Genomic DNA, 21,002 nt, shown 5'->3' on the forward strand with positions numbered 1-21,002 from the left:
CAAACTGTTGACTCTAGCTTGCATACCTCTCATTTCCTTTCTTATTGTTTTTTGTTTGTTTGTTTGTTTGTTTGTTTGTTTTTATCTGTTTTATTTGTCTTGTAAGTATTTTGTGAGGACTTCCAAGAAACCTGTTTGGGCTTGAGACCAGTTGATATTGATGAGGCTTAGATTTGAGGTACCCAAATGTAATTAAGGTTTCTGGTGGTCAGGGAGTTAAATAAGGTCTAGTGGCAGTGCAAGGGTAGGGAATCCTGAGAATTCCCTTTCTGGCACACAATTCTCTGTAAAGGAATTTATAGACCCGAAAACCTAGATTGATAAAAGAGGTTTAGTAGGGGGATTGGAAGTAAGGTTAAAATCTAGTTAAGGAAATAGGTGAAGGTAGAGAGAAGAGGGCACTGGAAACAGTATTTCAGTGGGCAGAAGCTCCTTGGGGTGCCAAGCATCTGGAATGTTTGGAACCTCTACAAAGGGAGAGTTTTAGCTTGGCTCTTTTAAAATAGGGGGCTTTGGCTACAAGCTAAAGGGGGCTCATGGGTGGAGTCTCAGATTGGCTCCTAGCTGGGTTTCAGCTACAAGCTAGAATTTGAATTGAATTCAATGGGTTTCTGACTGAGCTGACCCCACCTAAATAACAAAGATGAAACTGTTTGTGCTTGGGTTAGAGTCCCCTCACTGAGGCAGACTCAAAAGAGGTTTTTTCCTTTGAGGATTTTCAGTTTGGGGTTCCCTCTTCAATATCACTCTTTGAGATTTCTTCTATTGACATTCTGTTCTTGGCTAAGTTTGTGCTTTGATATGCCCTTTCATCATAGTAGCTTTTTGTGGTCAAGGTTCTTTTTTTGTTTCTTACTCATTTTCTTTCCCTTTCCTTTGGTATTTCCTCTTTTTTTTTTTTTTCTCCTACTTTTAAGGTGGAGCTCTTCTCCTAGGGTAAAAGGGGCACTATACCAAGCTTCCTGTGCATCTCTGACATTGGCTTTGAGCACAGGGACCCCTTGTGTTTGCAATGGGTAACTTTGCTAACTTTCTTCAAGAAACAGCCTGGTTTCCCAGAGTTTGCCCTCTGAGCTGGGATTGGAAGCTGCCTCACTGATCTGCTCCTTTACTGAGCCAGGACTGAGCCTCTTACATGCTGATTTGCAGTGATTAAGATCTTCTCCCTGGGTTTCTCCACATCTGTCTGAGTTGGGCTGAATATCCTTTTCATTCCAGGGAGACTAATTTTTCTTTAAATTTTTCCAGTCTTATTTGATCTGGACAGTGGTTTCATTCCACTAGACTCTGAAGTTTGGTTTCATGTGGTTTTTGAGGGAAACTGGGAGAGCTCGAGCAGCTTCCTGACTTTACTCTGCCATCTTGAAATTAGGTTTCTTGAATCCCAATGCAAATCATTTCCAACCAAGGCAGGGAAATGTGTTATAGAAGTTGTTTTTGTTTTTATTTATTTTTGTTTTGTTTTAAATTAAAAACTAGTTAGATTAACAAAGTTTTAGTACTTAGCGTTTAGACTCCTATGTATGGAAACCCTGTTCAGACAGATTACTTTCTTCCTTGAGCATACTATATAATTCCAATTTGGTTCAAGTCAATTTCATATATAATCATTAAGTCCTATTAAGTGCAAGAAAGCAGATATGAGATGTTACTTTGGACGTCTACTAGTTGTTTTATCTTTAATATTTTATTTTTAGCATCAATTTTTTTTTAACTGATGAGTAAAAATAAGATTGGAGAAGTTCACTGACAAGCTTAGTCACAAACAGTTAAATGATCACACACAGATCAGAACACAGGTCTAATGCCTTTTTATTTTATTTTTTTCTTTTTAGCTCAAAGTAAAACTTTTAAAAATGGAAATAGCTATCCCTGAGAGATAAATGGTTGAATAAACTTATCTTAGATAAATCCTAAAAGATACAATGATAATAAAAGAGCAGAAAAAAAATCTAAATGATTCAATGTTCAAACATCACCAGCAATTGAAAAGGATCACTAATTTTCTTTTTATTCTTTGTACAGGATCTAGTTTTATACTTTCAGATTTGATAAGGAGAACTTAATAGAAAAAAAAAGTTCATTTTCTTATAATAGAATAGGAAAAATAGGAACATATTTTTAAACATATTAATTCAGCCTGTTCAGTGCTAGTATACATAATATAATAACAAGAACAATGATTTTAATTCCATCTCTGACACTTAACAGCTGTGTGAATATGAGATAGTTGTTCAACTCCCTAATCCTCCGTTTTTCATATCTAAAGGGGAGATAATCATAATTGTAACACCAATTTCTCAGGGTAGTTGTAAGGAATTTTACAAACCTGAAAGCACTACAGAAATGCCACTTTACAGGATTGTTACTGTTAGCCTAAATGATGTATATTTAGCTGGCCATTATTGCATTTTTCAAATACACATTTTGTAGTTTAGCATAGACATAAATCCATTTTATGTACTATACGTAATTTTTTTTTTTTTTTGCCACAAAATCCTTTTTGCTTTTTGCCTCTAGCATAGATGCAGGCAAAATTAAAATGTTCCATATTATACAATAGGTCTACTTGCTTACATGGATATTTTAAAATTTTGGCTAAGTAATTCTGTTCAGAAAGACTAAAGATGGAATTTACATGAAAACACTCCCTATTGCTGTTCACTCAATATGATAGAATAGAACAAAATTATTTTTAAGATATTCCTATTTTTAGGTATGCTATTACTAAATATTATGTCTTCAGCTTTCAATGTCAGCTAAACATTACTCTTAGTGTCTATTAATTTTAATGTCTAATTATCTCTCAACATATAAAACTTCATTTAAAATCTTTAAAATCATGAATCAATTTGCAGAAACCACTAGCAATGCCAAAATATAAAGTGTTATTATTAGGAGAACATGAGTAAAACTGCCAACATAGGCTTAGCAAACATATTCTTTTGCATTTATCCCTATATGTAGATATATGCATATGTATGCACATATATACACATAGATAAACAGAGATGTAGATTTTAAATAGACATTCCATATAATAGATAAAAATATAAATATACATATTTAGAAACATCAGCTGTTCCTGTTTGTAAATAGCATTATGTTTACTGTATCAAGCCCCAAAATACTATAGGATCCCAGTAATGAGATCCTTAATCAAACAAGAGTGACAACCTAGCAATCCATTGTTTAAAAATGGATTAAGCACCAATTTTGGCACACAGTTTCAAGGACATTTCATTAAATTAGGTTACTACAAACTGTATCTTAGTAACAATCTTAGATTAAGATTGGTTTTAGAATCGACTGAGAGGAAATGGATCACATTTGGGAAATTGCATACCACTTCCATTAGTCCTAATGACACAAATGCCCATCTTTTAAACAAGATTCTTCTCTAAATCTTACTATGATCCTACATAATATGAAATAATATTGTCTTAGAAGACTAAAAAAATTGTAAGTGAACCAAAGAGCAAAGGTTGCCATTCTTGTTGGTCAGGTTTGACTCAGTGTCATCTAGTGGTTTCAGTTTAAGATTGAAATAGAATAAGATACCTATAGAACATATAACAATTAACAAAAATAAGTTTTCTTAATAGTAACGTGGAACAGATTGTACCAAGTTACTTGTGCAAGCTATTGCATTAAGCTTAAATTTATGTAAGACACCATTCCCACCCACAGTGAGTTTATAGTATAGTAGATGTGTAAAGATTAGGGATAGTCAAGGAATGATCCAAAAGAAAAGGTGCCACTCCAGACATGAAGAAAATAGATCTCATCAGGCACAGATATGAATGGAGTCAATTGTAAGTGCTGTGAATAGCATGAGAAAAGTCAAAGTAGCATAATGGGAACAATTCTGCGAATTATCAGAGATAAAGCTAGAGAGGTAGGCTGTATATATGTTATGATATGTCTTAACAGGCTATATATGAAAAATACAGACATACATGGGAAGACATAAATGGATGCAGAGTCAAGCAAGCAGAAGCAGTAAAACAGTACATACACTGACTACAGTGTAAAGAAAGGGTCTAAAATATTGTAAAATGAACATTGCATAAATATGATCACAAAAATTAGCCTTAGAGATTAGTTGAGAAAATACATCTTCCTCTCTTCTATGTAAAAGTGGAGTACTAGGAGCTGTGAAATGATTGATATCAGACATGACTGACATGTTGATTAATTTTTTCATTATTATTATTATTATTATTATTTGCAAAGGATGTATCATTGGGCATGTGTGAGATATATTAGATATGTGTATGTTAGATACATATGTCATGTTTTCCAGGATAGTTTGAGATATGTATCTAGAATATTATATCTATTTTTATAAAATACATAAAATGTGTCATCTTTTTACCCATGATTGATATAATGAGATTTTGATGTATAACTGGGTATGTGGATGTATTTTGCTAGATATTTAGTAGTTGTTAAATTTTTATACTCTGAAATAAATGTTGTACAATCTCTACCATTTTAGTGCATAATTGACATTGATCATTAAAGCTGAACCTTTTTGTAATTTCTATAGGGAAGAATCTGAATTATACTAAATTACCTTCATAAACTCTTCATTCCACAAACAAGTCCACAGGACTCATTTATTCCATTCTTTTTTATTGACATATTGTTAGTTGAATTTATGTTGATGTTTTCAATGACACCTCTTTTTATTTGATTTTGGATCTTGGTTATTCTCTAGGGCATATCCAGAAGAAATATTTTGTTACATTGGATGAATATGTTTTCAGTTAACGTTGAACAAATCCAATGTTGGTCACCTGTTTTTGACTTTGATCAGTTTTTAGTAAATGTTTATTTTGAAATATTTCTATAAGTTTTTTAATCTTTTTTCTATCATATACTCTAACGATATCTTTAAGTTCACTTTTTTCTTTTGGGTAAGTAAAGATTAATTTTATGCCATTTCTTTAGGGACATAAACCTGGTGCTTCATTAATTCAATCTTTTTTTTAAAATAATTTCCAAAGCATTATATAGGTTCTGAAATCATTGTATGATATTTGCATGAGTGATATTTGGTTTTATACCATTTCTAATGGTCCTTTTATGCCTGTAAAAACCAAGGTATTTTTAAATATCAGAGCAATTGTTATGCAGTTATTTAGTTGTGTCTGATTTTGTGACCCCATTGGGGACGGGGGGTGGGGGTGGTGCAGAGAGCTTCTTGGCAAGGATAGTAGACAGAAAGAGACAGAGCAGAGACAGAGACAGAGACAGACAGAGGGAGAGATAGAAAATAACCCAGATCTCTCTCACCTAAAAGGAAATTCCCTAAAGCTAGTTGGGGAGAAGATAGGATTAAATAGCTGTTTCCTCTACTTATTAATTTACATATAAACTGAGAACAGTTTTTCTCTCCCTTCAGGGATCTCTCTCTGAAAAAGAATTTGGAATTAAATATTCTTTCTTGAAACTGAAAACCAAAAGACCAAGTTCTCTCCTTTCAAATTCTTTCCAATTTCATCTCACACTAGTAAGGAACTTAGTCTCCTGTAATATGGAGAGATTCATGAAAATTTTCTTTGAGCCATGGGTAAAAATATAATTATATTCTACTAATATTCCCTATAAGAGATGAAGAAAGTTAATGTAGGATAACATGGGGTTCTGTTTTCTAGCAAATAAATATTCTTCTTTCCAAATAGGAATGACTTATCTGAGTAATCTTTTTTCTTGGCTACATGTCTATGAAAGGTAATAATAAAACAATATTAGACATAGATCTAGATGCTAGGCCTAGATATATCCTACACTTTAAGAGAGTACATTTTAATAAGAGAAAGGAGAGGTATGAATTCATATTCAGAGATTCAAAAAAGCAAATAATATTTGAGAGTGAAGGACATTTCTCAGTAATGATTTTTTGATGAAATAATAAAAAATAATGCTAGTGAAGAGGAAAGCATATTAAGACAATTTGTGACTGAACTGGGATACCTTTGTTGAATTCTATGCATTATCAAGGATGAACATAAGAGTGGCCTGGACCTATGATTCTGTTTTCAATCTTTTTTCTTTCTAAACAATCATCCACATAGTTGCCAAAATATCATTATAAAGTAGTTCTGGCCTGTACTTGTCACCTATTCCTATTGCTTTTTTTGCTGGGAGGTGAGGGGAACAAAAACAAACAAACAAACAAGCAAAAAAAAAAACAAAAACACTGTCATGGACCAATGCAATTGTGCATTTACTTATAACTTAGTAATATAGTTCTCTTGTTTCCAATTAGTCCCCTTCATATATAATACTTTTCAGGGGAATGAAATTCAAATCTTACTCAAATTTCCTATTCCATCTTCCACATCTATACAGTCATTCAGATTGTTCTTTAAGCTCAAAATTTCATCCCTATTTAATTCTGCCTCTTAGAATCCAAGTTTTCCTTTAAAACATCTGATATATCAGGTCCAACATGAAGTCTTCCTTAATTCTTACCCTATTATTTGTCAGTCTTCAGATTATCTTTCTTATCTTTCTATCTATCTATCTATCTATCTATCTATCTATCTATCTATCTATCTATCTATTCTGTATGCATCAATAGGATGCAAACTTCTTGAAGGTGATATTCATTTGTGCTTATTCTTTGTACTCTTAGAAATTAGAGAGACAATGTGTCATAGTAAATAATTTAAGCTTAGGTCAAGAAGAGATAGAGGTAAGATTAGACTATGACACATGAAACCAGCAAGTATTGCTGTCAGCCACTAACCTGATCCTATTTACTAGGAAAGATAACAGATACTACACAGTCACATAATCACCTTGATAATTATGTACTTCAGCTCCTATGATAAAAAGTATTGGGGAAATACCTCATTCAATGAGTCAATAAGCAAGAATAATTTCCCAATTTGGTAGCCTATTTTGCTGTTGATCCTAGAACATCACATATTAAGGGGGGAGGGAAACAAAAATAACCAACCATTCAAAGAGACAGGGATATCTCATATTATAATATAAAGGAAACTCCTGCTTTGAGCAAGACATTGGACTTAGATGGCAACTAATTTCAAATTGGGCCATTCCATGACAATCATACTTTATAGAAGTGAATGAACAAAATAAGAATATTTTCATTGTTTTGTTTCACACATACAAACACTCAAGACTGAGAAAGAAACCAAATGAATATATATCCACAAAATTGCAGAAAAGAAACTTAGAAATATAGTAAGCTTTTGAAAATGTTGCATTGCAACAGCACTTTGTAGGAAAATTATCTTCTTTTAAAGGGCACTGAGTTTTTAAAAATACTAAAGTAAAACTGTTATGAATTAATGAGGTGAACTTTTATAACCATTGTGTCTACATTTAAAAGATGAAAATGCAATAGTATTAGAAAGTCACAATCATAATATTGGTACAGAGGACAGGAGGGTACAGTAGAAAGGACATTAGATTGGGAATCAGAAGATCAGGGTATGACTCTAGGCTTTACCACTCTATATTACATTGGGTAATTGGAACTCAGATTCCCTATTATATAAAAAAGGATGTTGGGTTAAATGACTTTATAAGTCTCTTTAACTCTAATTCTATTTTTTTGTTCTCTAATTCTAAATTTACTTTAATAAGGTAGCTATATTTCTGATACCAGACTTTAAACATGGGGGGGGGTGAAATCTAACATGTTACAATGGACTAAAAGTATATATATATATTCATATATTTTTGCATAGATATATGTGTGTATATATATGTATATACATATATATATATACACACATTATTTGTAAGTTGATCCATCATGTGTATCTATATGTTTATATATTGTACATGTGCATACACACGGTTGTACATATACATGAACTAACACATACTCATACCCACACAAACCACTTAAAACAAAAACATTTAACAGGAACACTTTTTTAAAAAAGTCAAAATTTCACATGCAAATTAGCATTTCCAAATACTCAATCTCATTTTTTTCTGGCTAGACATTGTTTTTGTTTCTAGAGTTTCCAATATAATTTATGTATGTATATACAGAGTTTATTGTTTTATCTATAAAGATGTATATATTTTTATTTGTAGCATATATATATATACATATAGAAATCATGAATGCATCTATACACATTTATACACAAATATATATTTACATATTTTGTGTATACATATATGGATATATCTCACACTAATGTGAAAAATGAAATGCTTTATGACATGTTAGTTTTGGATATTTATACTTATAATATCTGTGCCTCTATATACTATATATATACAATACTACAAATAGATATACATATGTATGCATACTTATGTAAATGCAACATATGCATTGAATATATTTGTAAGCTATATACATGCACCTATGCAGATAGACAGATAGACAAATAGAGAGATAGATAAGTGAATAGAAAGAATTTTATGTTTTAAGATCTGACCCTAATATAAGCTGATTATGTTAGTATGAAGAAGTCATTTATGTTTTCAATTCCCCAGATAATTCTCTAAGAATATAATTTTCAAATCATTTGTGAATCTTCATTGGTAGAGGTAGTTTCCTCATTGAGGTTCCATGTAATAATTAAATAATTTATCAAGGTCCATATCCTTCAAATGTAGTCTGCATATATATTCAAAATACCCAATGTATACATATATACATTATACGTGTATACATGTGATCCCGTGTATAGTTCAACTATATGTGTTTTGAAATAAATACAAACATGATTTGGTACATCAAAAGGATTTTTTTGTTTTTCTTTGAATATATTGGTGATTCTGGGAAAATAGAGAGGAAAATATGGGCTATATAGAAATATCATTCTATCTTTTATAGGAAGGAAAGCTTTAAACAAAACAAAATAAAACAAAACACATTTTGCACATCAGCCATTACCTAGCATCAATTTGATTCTTTCCTTCACAGTCGAAATACAGCTCAAAGCACTAAACCCATTCTCCAGTGATTGGGACAAAAGTAGGTTAGTAGTATAGGTTGCTAGGAGACCAATGTCAGTGTCATCTATGACCTTGCAGGATATTTAAAAAACAAATAAAAATCCCCCCCAAAACAACCCAAACTGTATAGATTTATTGAGTTGTGTGGCACATTGTCTAAGTCCTCTGCTCTGGGTGTCAGCCTCAATTTCTGTCTGCTTGGGAGTGTTTTTTCAACACTTTCTCTCTCCCTTCCTCCCCTTTTCTCCCTTCCTCTCTTTTTTCTCCTTTTCTCCCTCCTTTCCTTCCCTCCTTCCCTCTTTTCTCTCTCTCTCTCTCTCTCTCTCTCTCTCTCTCTCTCTCTCTCTCTCTCTCTCTCTCTCTCTCTCTCTCTCTCTCTCTCATCCACCATACACAACACACACACACACACACACACACACACACACACACACACACACACACACAAACTACAAAACTAAACAATTCTGTCTTCTTGGTATCTCTAAATTCCTTATTGTTATTACCATGCCACATTTAGTGCTGGTATTGTCTCTGAGCTAACAAGACACTCTAAAAGCAGCATCAGCAAAACTTGATCCTTGAACAAGCCTGCTTGTTCTTACTGTCACTGTAAGAAATCTAGGAATCAGTTCTACCGGGAGGAGCATTATGAAAAATGTATAAACATCACAAAGTAATTTTGCTGTCACATTCAAAATGTTTTCTCAAAGTTGCAACCACAGTTTTCACAGTTGAGGTGGTTTAAGGTTAAGTAATCTCATGCAGAGGAAAACTCTGGCATTCTTGTCATCTTCTTGGCTTCTCTTTTTTTGAAACAGCTTAAGATATCAGGTTTTTTTAAAGTACCTTTATAGAGATGTGAATTTTTGAAAGATCATTCATTTGTCTGCTCTGCTTTTCTTACTTATCAACTTCCTCTTTTTTCAAAGAGCTTGTAAATCATGTCACCAAATGCTATTATTACTTTAAAAAACAAACCAGAATAAAATAAGATTATTTTCTTTATGGTAGAATCTTCATGGAAAGTATATGAGAATTCAATGGAATTTCACTTTGCACAATTAATTTCATTTCTGTTAACTTGACAGTGTATTTTTAAATTGTGTTATTATTCTTTAATACAATATTCAACTTTTTTGCCTCAAGAATATTTAAATTTGTGCCAAATATCCAATAGATATTGATCAAGTATTGATCTGTATCAAATACCAAATTAGAAAAGTTATTTTTGTGTGTGAAGATAACTAAAAGATATGAAATTATTTTCAAAAAATGGATATTACTCAAAATTCAACTGATCAGATATTATTTTAAGAAAGTGTATAATACTAAAAGATGAAAAAAGTATTCCTTATTAAAATGGTTATCTTGCTGGAAATGTGTGACTAAAAAAAATTAGTTTTGTATAAAACTAAAACATTTGCAATTGATTGTATATTTCTTCTGCTTACAAGTTGGATTTAAGTACATTTAAGGAAGCTTTATAAGTGATGATCCAAAGAATTTAAAGAATCACTTAATATAATATTAAAATATGTAGTATTAAAATTATTATTGTTATAAATACACATTGAATTTAGGAAAATTAAGTAAAACATTTTTTTCCAAATTCCAAAACTTTGAGAGAGTTCAATAGTATTGAGGAAATTAACCATTCATCAACCATTATGCAAGTCTCCAGGATTGAATTAGTTTCCCTCTTCTTCATTAATACATTAACTTTCTTGTGTCATTATATTTCTATTTAGTTCAGCAAAACTCTATTAAATGGAAAGAAGAGGAAAGATTTATGCACCAAATGGACATTAGGAGTTCTGAGTATTAAGGACAGAATGGATGCTGATAGAATATTAATAGATAGTACAAAGATAAGAATTTATATATTGTCATAACCAGAATGTTTTTTACCAAGCTCAGACTTGAAGGACACAAGGAGGGATTTGAAAAAAATACATTAGAAGCTTAGAAATGAAGGCAGGGACATAGAAGAGTAGTTATAAGAAACAGTTGGGAAGCAAAAAAAGAGGCCTCTCATGACAAGACAGGATTAAGGAAGCAGGCTGAGCAGGAAGTTGGGGAATAGCATAAAGAGTAAGTGATCAGACACAAGGAAAGATGAATATAAAGTAAATGAATTAAAGGTTGTATAGGGAGGATATGTATTAGGTGAGAGACTTGGGAGATTTTTTTTTTAAATCCAAAAGCTCTCAATTTAATTAATTTTTTCTTTATGTCTAGAGAATGTGATACACTTTTATTATTCCTGAGGACAATTTATTTGTAGATAACTCTAATTTTGATTGTGAATGAAGAAGTATAAAATTCAAAATTCCTTTGATTATGTAACAATTGTTATATGACTATATTTGATACTATTTTGTGATTTACATATTGTGTAACATATACTTTAGATTTTGCTTATTTGAAAATTTTGGTTTGGTTTAGTAACTAGATGAGCCAATTAAAAAATTAGTATTGTGTATTAATATACAATAATCAGAGTATTCAGTAAAATCTTCCTTTTCCCAAAATGCTATCCATGTAAACTAGTTAATCCAATTCTATTTAACAAATACTTAAAATACCTTCTATTTGTCAAACACCATGCTAGTCACTGGAACAACAAAGTTAAAAAAAAGAAGAAGAAGAAGAAGAAGAAGAAGAAGAAGAAGAAGAAGAAGAAGAAGAAGAAGAAGAAGAAGAAGAAGAAGAAGAAGAAGAAGAAGAAGAAGAAGAAGAAGAAGAAGAAGAAGAAGAAGAAGAAGAAGAAGAAGAAGAAGAAGGAGAAGAAGAAGAAGGAGGAGGAGGAGGAGGAGGAGGAGGAGGAGGAGGAGGAGGAGGAGGAGGAGGAGGAGAAGAAGAAGAAGAAGAAGAAGAAGAAGAAGAAGAAGAAGAAGAAGAAGAAGAAGAAGAAGAAGAAGAAGAAGAAGAAGAAGAAGAAGGAGGAGGAGGAGGAGGAGGAGGAGGAGGAGGAGGAGGAGGAGGAGGAGGACTTTAAAGGAAGACTTTAAAGAATGAACAAGTCTAAGCAAAGGCTTAAGTAAAAGTTGACATGTACTATTTATGGACCATCAAATAGTTTTATTTGGCTGAAGAGTAGAATGCATGAGACATAAGTTTAGAAATCTAGATTAAAAACTACAAATAATTAAATACATTTTACAGGGCTTAGAAGCATATAAGTAATTCCCTATGATATCCTGCTCCCTATGATTTCACAAAATCCCTAGCTTTCTTCAAAGCACAGTTTGAAAGCTCTCTTCTATATAAAGCCTTTTTTATACCTTCCATTATTACTGGTTTTCTCATGTGGAAATTACTTAGTATATGCTTTATACCTATTTATGTGTGTACATGTTGCAACCACACAGCAGAGTGAGTTATTTCTTTCTTCTTCTTCTATTTGATGGTCCATAAATAGTACATGTCAACTTTTACTTAAGCCTTTGCTTAGACTTGTTCATTCTTTAAAGTCTTCTTCCTTCCTTCCCTCCTTCCCTCTAGCTTTTATAAATCCCAGGTTTCTTTAAGACTTAGCTCAAATGCTATCTCCAACAGGAGGTTCTTTTTGGCACTGATTCTATGTTATTAAAGTTCTCCCCACTATGCACTCAACCTTAATTTCATTATCTCACTTTGTATGTATTATTGCTTTTATTATGTACAGTGTCCCAAAACTTTTAGTGAAATTTTAAACTCTAATTACTGTAGACTTCACTAAAACTTCTGAGACACCCTATATATATATATATATATATATATATATATATAACATATATATATATATATACACACACATACATACACATACATACATACATACATATGTATACATATATACATATATATAATATATATAAATATATACATACATACATACATATATACGTATTATTTTTTCCAGCTGAATGTGGTTGCACAAATGCAGGGACTTTTTAATTTCTTTCTTTTTATCTTTAATGAGAATCTTGAAATACTGACAAAAATCTTGTATAAATCTGTCCTCTGTGTGAGAAACACATAGTCTGAAGTAGCCTGTATTTTTTCTACTAAATGTAATTCTTTCTTAAATTTAATGGACAATATTCATTGTAATTAGGATGGAAGTAATCAGGGGAGGCCTACAATAAAATATTATATTCTCTACATCTTTCTAACAGTTAGGTGTTTGTAAAATATGTAGCAGACTAAAAAATTGCTTATGAAAACTCATTTTTTCTGTTCTCATATTTTCATTGGAGATTCTATATATACATTTATAAATACATATAGTTCATTATCTTAAAACAATTATAGAAATTACAAAGTAATTTGGAACAAAAATAGTTCCAAATTGTTTTATTCCCTAGAGATGAAAATTAAAAAAAAAACATATGTAGATTACTCTGAGTTTAAGATCTTTTCTGAATCAGACTTTGAGTGCTTTTAATATGTTATCTTTTTTGAAATTTTCTTCTTTAAATGATCTCATGCAATTAATTATTTTCCTGACTTCATCTTTTTAATCCACTTGTTTCGGATAGTTGAATAGGTAGAGGGATGTAGAATTCATTCATTTATTCATTCAACAAGCATTTCTCAAGCATCTGGTACATATCTGGTACAGAAAAAGAAAACAATTTCTACCTTTAAGGAGCTTTTTTATTTTATTGGATTGACATAGAATGTAACAAAACTTGTATGCAAAAGAAATGCAAAGATATTTTATGAAAGGGAGGGATATTAGCAAATGTTTTGGGTTGGGAAGTGACAGGAATCCAAATATTGTGCATTCCCTATAGTTATTAACAAGTATAGATCAGTGTCAACATATCAGAAAAACTACTATTTCCAATTTATTTTTTTCCTAATGTTTTAATCAAATATCCTTGATATATTCTATTTTAACTGGACCTTTTGTCAATTTCTCTTTAGTCTTATATTCTCCTTAACTTTTTATTTTATGATGCAATAGTATTCCAACTTTCTCTCCATATGTCATAATTAAATTTAATAGTTTTTATGCGGTACATAATATGTGCAAAATTCTGTGCTCCATACTAAAGTTACAAAGATAAAAAGTATTTTCTCAGAAAACTCACAATCTCATGGAGGTGAGGGTAGGAAAGGTGAAATGCAAATACATAAATAATTGTGGCAAAAAACAAAAGCATGAAGTAAATGTAAAACAAGGATTCAAACAACTTTTTTCTATCTTTGTAGAGAAAAAAGTTATTTTTACATTTTGGCTTTAAGAGATTTCAATTTTTGTACCATTTTTATTTCCAAAATAATCTATCCTCCAACACTCAAAGAGCCATTCCTTATAACAACAAATTTGAAAGGAAAATATTTTTTAAAAATTGGTTTAGCAACATTAAATAAGACATTAACTGAGTCTCAAAATATAATTAATGTTCTATATGCATAGTCTTCTTCAATGAAGAAAATGAGGTGAATTTTTCATTTATTATTTGGGAACAAGCTTGGCAATTGTAGCAATATAAAGATTATTTGATTTCATTTGCCTTTTATTTATATTGTTCATTAAGAAAAGAAATACTTATGTATTGCCTACTTTATGCTAGACATTGTGCTGTGTACATTGATGCTTACCACAATTTACCTGTAATATTATTACTTTTGTTTTATAATTGAAGAAATTGAAGTAGACTGGTTAAATGACTTGCCTAAGGTCATACATTTAGTAAGCATCTAAGACTGGATTTGAACTTTGATGTTACTGACTTCAGATTTGGTGTCTTATCTACTGTATCCCAACACTGCCTCCATTCTTACTGTTTTCCTGGTTATGTTTACTTCAGTTTGTATTTGCTTTGTAAAAGACTTTACAAGCTTCTTTATGTAGTTGGAATTGTAGTGTGGCATTCTTATTGCCTAATTTTTACCTCTCTCTTCTTTCCCTTTCTCTGACAAAAGTTAAAATAAGTGACACTTTCATTTCCACATAATTGGCAATGGTCATATTTCTTGAACTCAAACTACAGTTCCAGTAGTATTTTTCAAGCCTCAATGAAAATGCAAAAAAAATGCAACTTTATCTTATCTCAAAGAATGTACCATCTGGTATGCCTATGAGACACATTCATCCATAATTGCAATAAACCATGTTACATGAGGGAAAGGAACATGGGACAAGAGGTATTCAATTCACTGAAGCATAATGAATAAAGTTGCAGAGGACTTTGAAAGTCAATCAGAAGAGCTTGAAAACTATTAAGTAGACAATAACAATCACTGAATATGAAAACTCTGGATATGGATATTTGATTTTGAAGTGCTGATATAATCATAAAGGTGATATTACTATGGAAGTGAATCAGATGAGTGAGAGAGAGAGAGAGAGAGAGAGAGAGAGAGAGAGAGAGAGAGAGACAGAGACAGAGACAGAGACAGAAAGATAGAGACAGAGAGAAGGAAAGAAGACTTCCAAGGGCAGACCATGTAGTAAGTAATTTGGATTATGCTCTTTAAGTCTTTAAGTTAATCAAAATTATGAGGAAATTTTTTGATGAAGTATTTTTAAAAGGATTAGAGAAAAAAAAAAACCTTTCCTCCCAACTCTTCTTTCTCCACTTTTAAATTAGTGATTTTAAAAGAAAAAACCTGTCATTTTTTTTCACTTTTCTCTTTCCCCTAATTCATCTCCCCTTTGTTTATATCTATCTATCTATCTATCTATCTATCTATCTATCTATATATATACACACACACACATATATATATATGTATACACACACACACACACACACACACACACACACACACACATATATATATATATATATATATATATATATATATATATATATATATATATATATATATATATATATATACTGCAATAATACTAAAAAAAAAAAAAAACCAACCTATTGGACACAATTGACAATATATTTTTCTTGCTTTATCTATAGTTCCCACTTCCATTCAGTGAGGTGAAATGCTTGGTCACTATCAGTCCTCTGAAGTCTTGACTGTACCTATCAGAATTCTTATGTCTTTAATTGTTTTCCTTTTAATTATTCATCATACGGTTATACTTCTAGTTTATTCAAAGGTTTAAGTGAAACTATTCTTATTAAAACAAATACAATTTTTAAAGAATCAAATGAGTAAATCTATTGTTTCTCTTTCATTGTAATAGTTTCATTATTTTATTGAATCTGTGAATCCTATGTCATATTCATAGTAATTATCAAATTAGAAGCACTGGCTTAAAAGAAAAAAGAATTCCAAGATGTCTCCCAAAGAACTGCTATGACGGGAGCAAGACAGGACCTATTTTGGAGTTCTTTGTAGAAACCAGAAGTAGATAGATACATATTTAGAATGTGTTTTTTTAGTCATAGTTGGTAAAATTCAAAGAATCAGGAATGTAAATGCCTGCTAAAAAGGTTCTTGGAATCTCTTTGGAGTTATCTTATATCTTTTGGCAAAAGAAACAGAGTGCCCACTTTTGTGACTTCCTGATTGGTCTCTTGATACTCTAAGCCTCAGAGGCTGATGATCCTGTAAATTGAGAGCTAAAGTGGACATTGTATGTAATTACAATGTAGAAAGGAGCCTTAAGCATCTGCCTTAGAGTCTACAGGGACACACAGGGAAAATGTAGTCCAGGCTCCTTAATTCTGTTAATTCAACAAAGGATAATTACGGAAAGTTATCAGAGAGCTCTAATGCTCAGTACAAGTTTTTTTCCTCTTAACATGCAGTAGCCTCTTTGGTTCTAAAATTTCAGGATCAAGCAATCCCTGGAAGGCTTAGGAATTTGAGAGACCCCCAAGAAAACAAACAGAAAGTCACAAGGGCCTCTTTGGATGTCCTATTGATTCTGTTAATTCAACAAGAGATAATTGCAGAAAATTACCAGAGACATTTAAAGCTCCAAAAAGCACATTTCTATACAATACTGCCCTCTGGGCAGAAGGACTATAGAAGGATCTTTAAGCTGGCACAGCAAAATGACTGAGAGGGCTTTAACCCCCTCAGTTCTCAACATCAACATCAAATTCTGTCTCCCCAAAGGTGAAAATTTATAAATACAACATTATCAATTTTCACATATATCAAGTTTATGAAATAATGGCTTTGAATTTTCATTATTAATTCAAATATATAATTCTGTTTTAGAGTATTTCTATAAATGAGAATCTACTGTAATTTCACAAAATCTTCAATTCATCTATGATCTCTTGTATGTGGGAACTCTTTTCCATAGTACAGATAGCATTCTATTGATTGTTTTCCTTCTTTTATCTGAATTTTCTCAATTTCTCCAAAGAACTACTGGCATGTTTTACAATTAGTAATGTAACATAAGTATTTTTATTTTCTTAATCAATTAACTATAGCTTTGGCAATGATCCTCATTTCTTATGATTATATAGAATGAAACTATTTATTTTATGGTATCACCTAGGTGATTATTATTGGATACGGAAAAACTGCTTCTTATTCATACTACTTCTTTTATATAAATCTTTCTATAAATCCTCCAAAAAAGAGGTCCACTGGCATGTTTTATAATGAATAATGTGATAAAGAAATTTCATTCATAAAACATAGCATGAATTAGAGAAATTTCCCTTGTAGCATGTGAAAATCGAGTTAGTACCCTGGATGCCTTGGAATTAGCCAGAATCATGGTAAGCAAAAGTCTTTGGTCTTTATTCTTGGTCTTCAGGAGTAGAAGTGAAGGGGATGGAAGTAGGCTCTCCACAATCTCCCTTCTCTTGTCTACTGCCAAAATAATCCTGGCTTGTCTAATCTCTCCTACAACTATCTGTATACACCAAAAGATCAAGCCAGCACAGAATAGTGGGAGGGCCATTTTCCAAACAAATGCTAATAGAGTATTGTCCAATCGGTAATTAGCCTTAAGTGCTTGGTTGTCTGATTCCAGTGCATCAACTCAAGAATTTCAGCCCTTTACATCACCCACTTTCTTTGTTTTAGAACACAAGTGGTCACGCCCTTCCCTTCCACCCCCCTTGACTTCTCAGGAAGGGAGATGAAAAGCACTAAAGAGAAGTGGGGAGTCAAGCCAGATATTGCTAGCAGGTTTCTGGGCTGAAGGGTATTATTGGAAACAGGTAGGCATAAAACCATCAGCATGGGAGGGATTACACAAGCAAATAGCAATAATGCACAGGCTATTAGTGATGACTCTCCCCACAGCTGGTACAGGTTTAATGTGGTGTAACAAACATGAATTGTACATGCAAGTAGTGATATAACAAACAAAATATAAATCAACATGGTGTTGTAAAAGATTTCCAGAAATCATAGAAGGAGGGTATGTAAACAACAGTCACACATATGCCTTCTTCAGCAGCCAAGAGATAATCCAAACCCAATCTATTGTCCATTGCTTCACCTGTCAGGGAATCCAATGATCTCCATAAGTTTTTGAAGTCCTGTAACAGTCTTTTTATGTGTTAGGGAATCCAAAGATTCCTGCAGATTTTTTAATCCTGCAACAGTCTTATCATTTTTCAGAAAATCCAATCATTCCTGTGGGTTTTCAAGTCCTACAACAGTCTTATCATGTCTCAGAGAATCCAATGATTCTTGAGGGTATTGAAGTTCTACAACAATCTTATCATGTCTCAGAGATTCCAATGATTCCTGAGGGTTTTGAAGTCCAACAATTTTTGATGTCCATGAGTCAAATGCCATAACTGCCAGGCTCTTTCAGTGATGAGCACAGTCAGCAATGGAATCACCCGATGTTTCTTGGGTTTTCTCATTCATTTCAAAGGTCTGCTCCATCTCTCTTCGATGGACAAGGCAATACAGCTCACTGGCACCCATCTGATTCCTTCTCCATCTGTGGAGATACAAGCAAACCCTCTCCCCCAAGCAATTAACCTATCTGGTTCCTTCCATTCACCACTTTCTAGGTCTCTCCACATCACCTGGCAGTTATCTAAAGATAGTGGAGCTGCTCACACTGGACACTGCCCATTACAGTGGGTTATAAAACTTGTCTGCCAGATCCAGTGTATTTTTGTCAAAAATCAAGAAGTTAATAGTATATAAAGAGCTAGATTTAGAAGTTCTCTAGGGTTACCCGTGGCACCCTCTTTCTTTTGTTTTTGGGGGAACATCTTAATGTCTCTGCTTCTTCTTTCTACTATTGCTTGTCCTTGAGGATTAAAGGGTAAGCCAGTAGTGTGTAAAATCTTATACTGTGCACAAAAGTGTGCAAAATGTTTAGAAGTATGTTTAGGTCCATTATCTGTTTTTATTTATTGTGGCACACCCATAATTGCAAATTCTTGTATAAGGAATTAAGTGACCACTCAGACTGTCTCTTTTGCTGCTGGTATTGCAAAAGTGAATCCTGAAAAGGTGTCTACCACAACATGGATAAAAGATAGATGACCAAAAGATTTATAATGGGTCACATGCATTTGTCAAATTTCATTAGGGCTCAAACCATGAGGATTCTTCCCTGGAGGGGATGTAGGAGCATGGAAATGAAAGCAAGCTGTACAGGCTTCCTCTTCTTGTTATTCCAAATTGTAAACGTAAAGTTTGAGCAGCCTGATGATACTTAAAATGAGATTCTTGGGCTTTCTGAAATAAAAGGTTATTGGCCCATGATTAGAAGGCTATCTGCCTTTGAATTACCATCAAAAATAGGACCTGGAAGTCCACTATGAGAGTGGGCATGCATGATATAAATCTTACCTGGATGCTTTCTTACTTGCTCTTGAAGTTCCTTAAAGAGTTGAGATATATATATATATATATATATATATATATATATATATATATATATATATATATATATATATATATATATATATATATATATATATATATATATATATATCAGAGGCTACAAATTTTATTTGGGCTGTGGCAATTCTTTGTACCATGCTTACCGAATAGGCCAAATCAGATATTCTATTTATATCTCCTGGATAATAAGTAAGAGCTAGAATGATTGCATACAATTCATTCTGCTCAGTGGACTGAAAAGGAGTTCTGATTACTCTCTTTATAGTTAAGTCACGAGAGTATACAGCACAGATATTATGTTTTGATGCATCTGTAAAGATAGTTGGTCCTTTAGGAGAAACTTTAGAAACTTTTTCTTCATGAATCCATTGCCAATTATGTAATAGTCTGGTTTTCTTTAATGGAGACCCATGTGTAAAATTTGGAGCCATGGCCAACAAAATTTGCCACTCTGGGATGGTTTTACAACACACATTAATTTGTGCATTAGTATAAAAGGTATATATCTTGTCAGGTCTTATCCCAGATAATTGTACTGCTCGCTTAATGGCCTTTAATAAAATCCTAGCCACAAGCACTGGGTAAGGAGTAAGGCTTTGTTCTGGTTGTACTACAAGGTTTGTCCACTCTATCACACTATCTCCTTGATGAAGGACTGCTGTGGGTGCCTCTTGTATAACAAAAAATAATATTTTCAATGGTTTTTGAATGACTCTTTCAACCACATTGGATAAAAACAGTTTAACTAATCTCAAAGCCTCTTGAGCTTCTTTTGTAAGCTGGTGTGGTGAGTTTAAAGCATTGTCTCCTTTTAAAATGTCATATAATGATTGCAATTGATAGGTAGTCAAGTCTAACACTGGATTCATCCATTAGATATCTCCTATCAATTTCTGAAAGTCATTTAAGGTGTTTAGTTTCTCTGTTCTTAAGGAAAGTTTTTGCACCGCAAGCAGCTTAGGGTATACCTCATATCTTACATACTGAAAAGAAACATGTCTTTGAACTTTTCTGGAGCTATGTGCAATTTGTAGTTCCTTAGTGTTTATGTGGTCTTTTGTAGACATGCTTCTAACATTTGTTCCTCAGGTGCACATCCCAACATATCATCCATGTAATTTAATAACATTACTTTTGGAAATACTTTTCTTACTGGAGTAAGAGCAGTAGCAATATACATTTGAAACATAGTGGGGCTGTTTTTCATTCCCTGTGGCAAAAAAGTCCATTCATATCTTTTATAAGGCTCAGCTAAGTTAAGCTGGAAGTTAACACAAACCTTT

Source organism: Sminthopsis crassicaudata, chromosome 1 (assembly GCF_048593235.1).
Source record: "Sminthopsis crassicaudata isolate SCR6 chromosome 1, ASM4859323v1, whole genome shotgun sequence".
NCBI lineage: Eukaryota > Metazoa > Chordata > Mammalia > Dasyuromorphia > Dasyuridae > Sminthopsis > Sminthopsis crassicaudata.